We start from the raw sequence: 10,696 nt of genomic DNA, 5'->3' as shown, positions 1-10,696 counted from the left end.
GTATTCAGGGGATAAACTCACAAGCACACAAAATATTACTTTTGGTGAAGTAGGTGTATGCTTGAACCAACAATACGAGAGCTTTGGATTCGTTTTCCTTCACTTACAGCAGTCCAGACTAGATCGAAACAATTAGTTCTCTGTAGTATTCCTACTACGACGCAGATCAGTTACCGTAAAGTAAGGACGTGTTGCTCTCTTCCGCCCCGCAAGATCTCCCTCGTATCAGTTGTCCCCCTTGCATACACCCAACATTCACATTTTATTCAAATTCAAAGTTTCATTCCGTATTACAAATATGGTTAGTAAATAACATGTTTACAGTAAACTTCAATTCTTTTCCATATATAGGAAGTGTTTATGAACTACAGTTAATTTAATTCAGAGATAATCTATTTTGAAAATACCCTTTTCTACTAAGGCTGAATTCATTAAAATTTGTGATTTATCACTTGTAGTGACACTTGCAACATTCACTTAATTACAAGTAATAACATGGCCTAGCTCGTATTACTACCTCATTAATCAATTAGACCTCACACGGTCGGGTAACCTAGATACAATTACTGTGTTTATAATACAGTTATATACTTTGTAACACAAAAAAAGTTATAATACAGTTATATACTTTGTAACACATGCATCTCTCTCCGTGTATGTCGGCAAAGTTTCTGACTAATTTTTTCAAGAGTAGAAAAATAGCATTGCCTCTTTTGATTCCATCTTAGTATGAATTAAATATCCCTGTAGTGATTTTGACGCACGCAAAAACGAAAATCTCCCCCCCCCCCACCACGAAGGAATTACGTTTGACGTGCGTCAGTTTTAAAATGACACGGCCCCTCACAAAAACCATGTGTATTAGTTGACTCGCTTGCTGGATCTACACTCATACACACATGGTGCCATTTCCTTCAAGTCGAAAGTCTGCCTCAAGATCAAATATACATGATGATACAAAGAATGATTACGGCCTGGCTGGGTGCCTACTAAAGGCTTCACTGTGTATATGACAAGAATCCCCCTGCCTGTTAGACTAAACATGATAACCATAACTTGGCATTATGTTAAGCGACCCGATTCGTTCACTTCAAAGTCCACAGCCGTATTTGGTTGGTTGAACTGCAAAATAAACAGAATGATACCTTATTAGTCATTTGCGTGTCTGAGAAATGATGTATTACAAACGGACAAACACGTGCATGGACAGACCCCATTTAGTCCCTCCTTCAGAATGAACTTTTAATTTCTGCAAAGAAACTTTTATTTTTCGAAAATAAACTTTTATACTTTTTACAAAACTTTTATCCAGTAACCAAAACTATTAGCTATGTCAACACACTTCACTGGAATGTGCACATTGTTATTACTGATGTATGTACCAAATAAATTAAGCTTGTATTCTTAAGACATAGCCTAATTACAGAAAATCGTTGTCTAAATTACTCATTAAAAATAAAAGTTATGCCAACAGGTATTATCGTACATGTTTGCCTTGCTATAGTTAATGTACAACCAAAATTATATTGAATTTGGAGTATACATTCTTAAGATACGGTCTAATAACTGGACCATAAATTAGCTAAACTACTCATTAATATTCATGACACGAAAGATGTGTAGTAAATAAGTTTCATACGAATCGATGAAGTGATTTTTTGAGATATTGTGTCCACACACTGACAGACACTGACAGACAGACAGACAGACAGACACACACACACACAGACACACACAGACAGACAGACAGACGTCAGACAGACAGAGAAAAGCATAATACAACCTTCCCTTCGGAAGGTAATTAAGGAAGTACGCGTTTCTAGTAGTTTTTTTCTTCCGTAAGGAAGAGATATATTAGTGGGTGAAAGCCTCTGTCTGTGTTTATTTGTGTGTCTGTCTGTGTGTGTGTCTGCTGTGTCATTGTTTTCTCCACAACGGCTGGCTCAATTCAAACGAAATTTTGTACACATGTTCCGTAGGGTAATGGAGGAACTGATTAGGTTTCAGTAAACATTCCATGAATATTAACGAGCAATTTACATAATTAATGGTTTTTTGTAGTTAGGCTATATCTCAAGAATGCATGCTTCAAATTCAATAAAATTTGATACATACATTTGCGATACCAAAGCGCAATTGTCCTGAAAATATTATTGATGTAGCATTTAGTTTTAATAAGTTATTGGCATATTTTGGCAGGCCACTAAAAGGAAAAAAATAGTTTCTTGTCAGGAAATGTTGTCTAAAGTGGTGCGACGATGTGATTTTTTTTTTTACATTCTCAACAAATGTTAATCAATCTACTAATCATTGCAGTTACTGTTCTTTTTATTTAGTAGTTTACAGCAAGTGTGTATGTGGGGCAGATGTCATAGGCTAGTTCATAATTAGTTTTGCAGTTGTCTTCACTTGTGGCAATTAAAGGCCATATGGATGAGAAATTGGTATTTATTTTGGATTTTTATTTGATAAAACAAATTCACTATGTTTTTCTACTTGAAAAAATAATGCGAAAGAGCATATACCAAGTCCATGTTCATAACTCAATACATTGCAAAAAGATGGAAAAAGTGTAAAAAGTTTGTTATTGTACGTACAATAACAAACATTTTATACATTGTTTAATGTTTTGCAGTTTATTGAGTTATGAACATAGACTTAGTATATGTTATTTCACATTATTTTTTCAAGTAGAAAAACATAGTGAAGCTGTTTTATCAAATAGAAATCCAAAATAAATACCAAATTCTCATCCATATGGCCACTTTAAAGGCCAAGTTTGGGATTACAAATTTAGGTGTGAAAAACAATTGATTAGTAAAGCTTTAATATTTTGATCATAACTTTACTTTTGACCACAATATTAAAGTAAACACTGTGAGTCTTGAGCTTACATGTAAAATGATTTTCTAAATCTCATATTTCCCTAATTATTTTTTAACACTTTACATACTTACCCCTTATCATATGTGTAACGAGTCCTGAGGTCCTCTCCTGTTGATTCCCCAACAAATACCGATGGGATATGAATCTGGTCTTTATCTGTTGTTACAAATAAGACCACAAATAATTGTTAATGTGTGCAAAGTGCTGTAAACAGAATTACGGCAATTAGCTGTGTAAAGAGTCTTTCACAACTTGATGTGAATCAATCATGCTTTGTTTTCAAGTCAATGATCAGCTACAAGTGTGTAAGGTACATTGTGACAGGGCGCCCTCACACATCGGTCAATCCCTTTCATAGAGCAGGCCAGTGAGGGTGGAGTCGGGTGGAGTCACGCGACATATCTCTCAGTCAAATTCCCAGTTTGCTATGTTCCTAAAAAGTTCATAAGTCATTTATATTTAATATCACGGGAAATCAAAAGAATTTCTAGACAAATATAACGGGACCATATTTTCTTTTTAGATTATTTATCCACAGGAACTTATAAATGAACTCTGTACATTGTACTTTGTCAGGAGTATCGTTTACAAAATGTCCCTATTTCAATTTTAGCTCACAATTAGCATGATGACCTATCTGACACAGAACATTGTAGAGTTCACATGGAAGTCTTGTCTAACATTACAATCTAACAACACAAAGCATTATTGACATGTCAGCTAGTGACAGATAATATATTTGGGGTCAAAAGATAATGAGAATACGGTACCACAATCTGTCTGGGGTCAGAAAATATCTCAATTTACTTTGGAATCAGAACAAATTGATTTGAGGTCAGAACATGTCTTAATATATTGGAGTCAGAAAACGTCTGAACATACTTGGGATCAGAACATGTCTTAAGACATCTGGAATTAGAAGATGTAACTTATTTTCAATAGATAATGTCTCAATTTATCTGGGCTCTGAAATATTTCAATTTATCTGAGGTCAGAAATATCTCAATTTATCTGGGCTCTGAAATATCTCAATTTATCTGGGGTCAGAACATACCACAATATAAATTATAAGTGAAGTCAGAAAATGATCAATTTATTTGGGGTCAGAAAATACATGTAGCAGAGGCGAGGGTGCTAGTTCAAAAGTTTACAGTTATATTGGTTATCTAAATAGTAGTAGTAAAACATCCAATCTTCTTTGTCTCAGTACATACAATATACTTCAGGGTCATTCTAGCTACTGGATTATTATTTACTTAGAACTGTATAATGCCATCATGAATTCTATAGCTAAAACTATATCTTTCCTACACAAATTTAAAATATTTTTGGGTGGTTACATCTGACCAAAGTAATTTCAAATGATTTGTATGATAAATGAATGAATGCTCATAACAATAAGTTTTTTATAATCATTTTTTTTTCAAGGTCATGATATGTGTTATATCTGATATATAAATATCACAGATATTAATAAATACATGATTATCAATATGTCTGATAAAGTGTTACTGGCTAGACAGTCTACCTCAGATTATTGTAATTATGCAGAGTGATAGGAGTTACGATTACAATAGACAAGATGTAATGTAAGCTTGGTGTTTCACTCCTGGGACTTGGTGAAGACAGACACATTTCAACCCCACACTATCAATAATTGAGACATAAAACAGACCACTGGATAAATAATAATGTTGGTTTTCATATAGAACTTTTCCACTCTGTGCTCAAAGAGCTTTACAATTATTACCGCTGGCATGAATCTATAGCAACACAAGACCTTTTACTTTCCTAACTCCCTGGGGAACATACCATCCATCATTGGATCATTTACCAAATCACATTGAAAACTGAAAAGCATTGCTATTCTTTTACAGTGCAGTAGAAACTGATTTCGACTGAAAACATTACACATGGACTTGTTGATTTTAATGGCTTTCATTGTCATAAAACTGCGGTACATATACTAGTACCTATATCTGAAAATATCAAATACTACATACTATCTAGTGATTCTAGCAGGTTATGAAATTATCTCTGATAAGATTATCTTTAACTTTCGATGTAACTTTCAATAAATTCAAAAATCTATTTAGAAAATTATAATATTTGAAAATTAAATTTATCACTTTTCAATCCATAATTTCCCTGTAAAAATCCACTGACATGCAATATCTCAGAAAGTTGTTGCAAATTCAAGCTGTTTTAGTATTACAAATATTTCTATACTATTAAGATTGTTATCACAGATAAAATAAAAATTTAAAATTTTCATTGTGGTATAATATAAAAAAATTGTCCTTCACAGACGTCATATTCTGATATGATCTGATACTAATATGATGCACTTATGTGTGGTTGCCATGGTATATCGACTAGGGTTGTCATGGTGCTACCGACAATTGCTTTTGAGACATCTACATGTATGTAGTCCCAAGATTGTAAGAAATGTTCATGTTAGGGTTCAGTTTTTGTTCAAGATACAGTTGTACATGTTATATTCGACAAAATATGTAGGTGGTCTTCATAGACAAGATATACAGACACAGAAAACTGTATTTGACAAAATATGTAGAAGGTGCTCTTCATAGACAAGGTGTACAGAAACAGAAAACTGTAAGATCTGAAATAATTTGATTATTATTTCATTAAAAATATTTTCATTATTGTGTGACATGGAAAATATGGTATGCTGTTTCCTTGACAAAACACATCACTCAAAATTATGATGTGAAGACACAAAAGATCTAAATGGTTTTTGCTAAGGTCTAAGGATGTGTCTAATGTGTTTATTTCAAATTATTTGCAAGCAACATAATTCTACTTCATTTTCACAAACCAGAGCTGTTATTTCTTCCACGACACAGCGCAATAACTGCATCTTGGACAGTGTCATAGAAGAGGCTGTGGTTATGACGACATTTTATTAGACACTACAAAAACTGGTTCTTCGGCTTTCGTAATTGAAATACATTGTATAATAAATTTTCAGCCATAAAACATATGTTCATTGTATTTGTTTAAGTTTGACCTTGTATCTGTTGTGATAAGCTTTACAAGTTACAACACAGACCTCATGAAAACCAAGCTGAAACCATCCAAACAAAGACTATGGCATTTATACCCTGGTCATTCTATGTAATGACATTGCAGGTCTAAATAACTGGTTCTGCTGTGCTCAAATTTCAAAACATATAAAATCGCCATTTTGGGTGATTTTTTTTTTGTAAATCTAAGCTTGCAGAACTATCATTCCCTGATATTTTTCTTCATTCTGCCAGAAAATATTTGTGACCTAAGGGGTTAGTCACTACTCATAGTGACAAGGCCCCTTAGGTCACTCACATTTTCCTTGGCTGAACAAAGAAAAAATAGTTGAGAATACTACCTAATTCTTATTCATACAACACAAGCTTTGAGTGAAATATGGTGTGATATCAAGTGATTTTATTGCAGTCCTTGAGTAACACATAACAATGTGGCCTATACAACCATCGTGTCTTAACAGTTTTACACCTACATACTTCGGCTATAACTTTTTATCAGATTCAATGTATCTATCATGCCTGTTTTAATTCACATAATACAAAATATACGGACATGATGACTCAGAAAACTCATTAATTTTAAAAGTCTATTTCTTTTCATCAGAATGGAAATTGTGTATCATCTCACCTACAAAATGTGTGTCATTTTTTAATGGAAATTGTGTACGACCTCAACTACATCATTTTTTAATGGAAATTGTGTATGACCACACCCAAATCACTTTTAATGGAGGAACAAACATGTATGGATATTTTTGAATATCCTTTTTCCTATTTTGTGATTTCATGAATTAGAAGTCAGTCAGGGAGGCAGTATCTGCATGTTGTGACAAGCATTCTATTTCTGTACAAATGATACATGATATGATATGATATGATATGATATGATATGATATGATATGATACGAAATGGGATGAGACAGATTTACAGAGCACCTGGTATCCCAGTCTAGTGCTATTTAATGCATCCAATCTCCAGATACCTCTTTACTATATGGGGTGAAGAGATCATTTGATACCATGTGTAATATCTTGACTATTGGTACCCATACTCAGATGCTTACTATACCCACACTAGAGGCTTTTATTGTCATTTTTTTTATAGAAGTATCACAAATTTGTTAAAGAGTATACATGATTATTACTAAGTCACAAAGCATGTGTGCATAAAGTGCTGTTTATTTTGTATGAGAGATGCAAGCATTGTTCCATGCAGATGCTTTGATGATGCAACAACAACAATGCATCAATGCATAGTTAGCACCCCAATTGTGCAAGAATGATCCTTTTGTGATGCGTGCACTCAGGTGATGTTTTATATGAGCTGCACTGTATGGCTGTGAAGTTTGGGGTTATGAAATTGATAGCAAAAGAAATTTTCTTGATGACATTAGTCTTTCGCGACAGGTAGATTTCTACTTTGGGTTTCTCAGAAGGTATTAAGATGTGGTATTGTTGGAGAATTAGGTCATTATTTCGTTAATTTCACTGTAATTAAACTGATGTTAAAGTATTGGTATAGATTAATTGTTGCTGGAGATGGTTTATTGAGAGCAGCCTACATGTCTTCTATGCGTTATTCAAAATGGGACATTTATATAAGCCATTTACATAAATATAGTGAGAACAGTATGTGGTCAAATCTTTGCAAGTTTAATTCTATAATCAAAAAGGTTCATGATAATTTATGTCAAGAATTTTGTAAATCTTAGTACAGGGAATTACATAATGACATTAGAAGAAACAGTATTGGTAACAACAAAATGAGAACATAGATTGTTTAAAACAGTTTTTGGTTTTGAGAAATGTCTTCTGCAAATTACCTCTTTGTAGAAAACTAGTGACTAAATTTTGAATTTCAGATTTTTGAGATGGGAAGACAGTGTACTCCTCAGATTCGTGTAGATGAAAGATTCTGTAAATTATGTTTCAATATGGTAGAAGACAGATTTCATCATTTAATTCTTTGTTCTCATAAAAATGAGAGAAATTCACTTTTTTTCCTTTGTCATTAGATAATTCAAATTTCCATTCCTTAATTAAATGACAAAAGTAAATTTTTACACATTTCGACCTTTGATAATACACTTCCTCTTGGAAAATTTCTTGTTGATGTAAACAGTCCTCCATGACCGTTGTATTTACTTGATTTCTGTATGTTATTTTTGTATGCTTTACCATGCTTGTTATGGCATGTTGTTATTCAATAGATTGATTGAGTACCCCGCTTTTACATATGTATACATCATAGTGGATCACAAGTATGATTTTTTTTTCAATAGCCAGCACCCTGTTTCTCTTACACCGTATATTTCAGTAACCCCCCATTGAAATGTTCGAGTGACCACCCCCCCCCTTCATAAATGACAGCTCCCCCATTGTATACCATCTTTTAAAAAAAAATTACTTTATCTGTATTAACAATTAGTAACATTTTAATTTCTTCTTAAAGTTTTATTTTGAAATTGAACGACCTTTAGTAATAATAAACTTTTAACAACCATTCATACCAATAATAAAAATTTGCAATTGTTTTCGAGTCGAGAAGTTTACAGTTTCGATCGAAATACAGTACATGTAACATATCCCAAATTATATTTTGTACATCCATAGTGCATAGTGCGAATTCGGTGGATTACGGATTGAACAACACACACATTATTTTTTTTTTTAAATAATAAAACGCATACCGACTCTAGTATCCTATCTTGCACTCAATGGCCACTTCGATCGGAGTTAGCAATAACACTCGCATAGAAATAGCATACTATTTAGTATTACAGATGTACACTTACCATTGGAAGTTCCCTGTGACGACACGAACACAAGCAAAATGAAAAGTACGCTGACCACTGCTAATATCGGCCGGGAAACCATTATTAGCGATACTCGACTGACGGTAGTATGAAAGGTTTACAAGCCGAATCACAGGACGAACTTTATCATCCTTTACCAGTGACTGTACAACTGGGATGGGGCACAATAAAGGATATGCTTCTATTGCTGTTCAAAGTTCACGATTTTCGATTACAAGAAAACCGGAAGTTGACCTACCGCGAAGCGCCCTTCGCTATCGCCTTATATTGTAATCTCATAGGACTGTACATGTACTATAGGGAGCTCGTCTTCCAACAGTGAATAAGTTGCAATAATAAACAAGTGATGTAGAATATACAATAAAATGAGATAACATGAATTAATACTTAGTCTGGGTTTTGATAGATTGTGACGTGTGACTGTGGAAATGACATCGCTACCGATTTTATAAGAATATCGCCAATCCCTATAATAACGTCATTGTTCTGTATTAGGACCGTCATAGACAAGAATAAAACCATTTAGGAAAGGAATAACAGTTTACAAGCGACTGTGTGTGTGTGACTGTGGAAATGACATCGCTACCGATTTTATAAGAATATCGCCAATCCCTATAATAACGTCATTGTTCTGTATTAGGACCGTCATAGACTAGACAAGAATAAAACCATTTAGGAAAGGAATAACAGTTTACAAGCGACTGTGGGTGAAAACCCGAACATTTCTAAATATAATGGAACAAAACCGCGCGTGATCGATATAAATAAACGGTTATACGTGGGATAAGTTCTTAAATTCGCACGCACCTAATAGAACCCAATAGAATACGCCTGAAATTTAAAAAATACCCAATAATCATGATAATTAGATTGGGAAAGACGAGAATAATCTATTAATTCCAAGGGGTTCCAGCGTTCCAAGACGGAAAATGATTTCTTCTTCCTTCAACCTCAAAGCTTTCTCATCACCAGAAACCATAGGGGGCTCGTCTTCCAACAGTGAATAAGTTGCAATAATAAACAAGTGGTGTAGAATATACAATAAATGCGATAAAATGAATTAATACTTAGTCTGGGTTCTTTTTTTTCTTTTTTAAATAGATCGAGAATGTGCGACTTGATGGGTACAAATAATGACGCATGTGCGCATGTTCACAACGGGTTAGCTATTTATAGAACACCGACATCATTCCACAGTTGATGATGGCATGGCACGCGCTTCAACAACACTGTCACCTGTACACAAATATATAAATGTAGGAAAGGGTTGAAGCTTCCCAGGCCAAACAATTCTAGTCAAACCACTACAAATCAAAAACCACAAAATCAAACCCCAAATACACAACACCTTACTATCGACAACATAATTGAGTAACATCACAACTAAAATAGATAACACCAAGGACGCAATTTTAAAAGATACGACCAAAAGTATACTAATTTTTACCCGATTTTAGGAACGTTCGGGCAATGGTCGAGCTCTGTACAACATCCGGGTCTTATACAGTGTTCAGCGCGTACAAAGACGCGCACGACTACATGTGTATTTGCGATACCCAAGGGCCATGAGATGTTATTTATTGCTGAACACGTCAACATAAAGTCGTAGGAAGTTATAATTCCTTAAAGCATGATGATAGTTGCGTAAAAATTGAGTTGTGATGTACTGTTTACTCTGTTGAACAGTTACCATGGCGAATGTTCTATCAAATCACCATGGCTACTAGCAAGGTTGCACATTTGCACTATTGTTCAATTTAGTTGATTTTTCCACAACTTATAAGGAATTATAACTTCCTACGACTTTATGTTGACGTGTTCAGCAATAAATAACATCTCATGGCCCTTGGGTATCGCAAATACACATGTAGTCGTGCGCGTCTTTGTACGCGCTGAACACTGTATAAGACCCGGATGTTGTACAGAGCTCGACCATTGCCCGAACGT

At 34.2% G+C, this 10,696-nt stretch overlaps 1 long non-coding RNA gene across 1 annotated transcript; it reads right to left on the bottom strand.

The window, feature by feature from the left end:
- Positions 1 to 812: 812 nt before the first annotated feature.
- LOC144443268 (uncharacterized) lies at positions 813 to 8,891 on the bottom strand. Its single transcript, XR_013481678.1, has 3 exons — positions 8,729 to 8,891; positions 2,958 to 3,042; positions 813 to 1,122 (listed from the first exon to the last, which is right to left on the bottom strand). It is a non-coding gene; the product is annotated as an uncharacterized LOC144443268 (long non-coding RNA).
- Positions 8,892 to 10,696: the final 1,805 nt, after the last annotated feature.

This window comes from Glandiceps talaboti, chromosome 1 (genome assembly GCF_964340395.1).
Source record: "Glandiceps talaboti chromosome 1, keGlaTala1.1, whole genome shotgun sequence".
NCBI classification, from domain to species: domain Eukaryota; kingdom Metazoa; phylum Hemichordata; class Enteropneusta; family Spengelidae; genus Glandiceps; species Glandiceps talaboti.
Note: the sequence above shows the minus strand (reverse complement) of the source record. Positions and strands in the feature narration are given on the sequence as shown.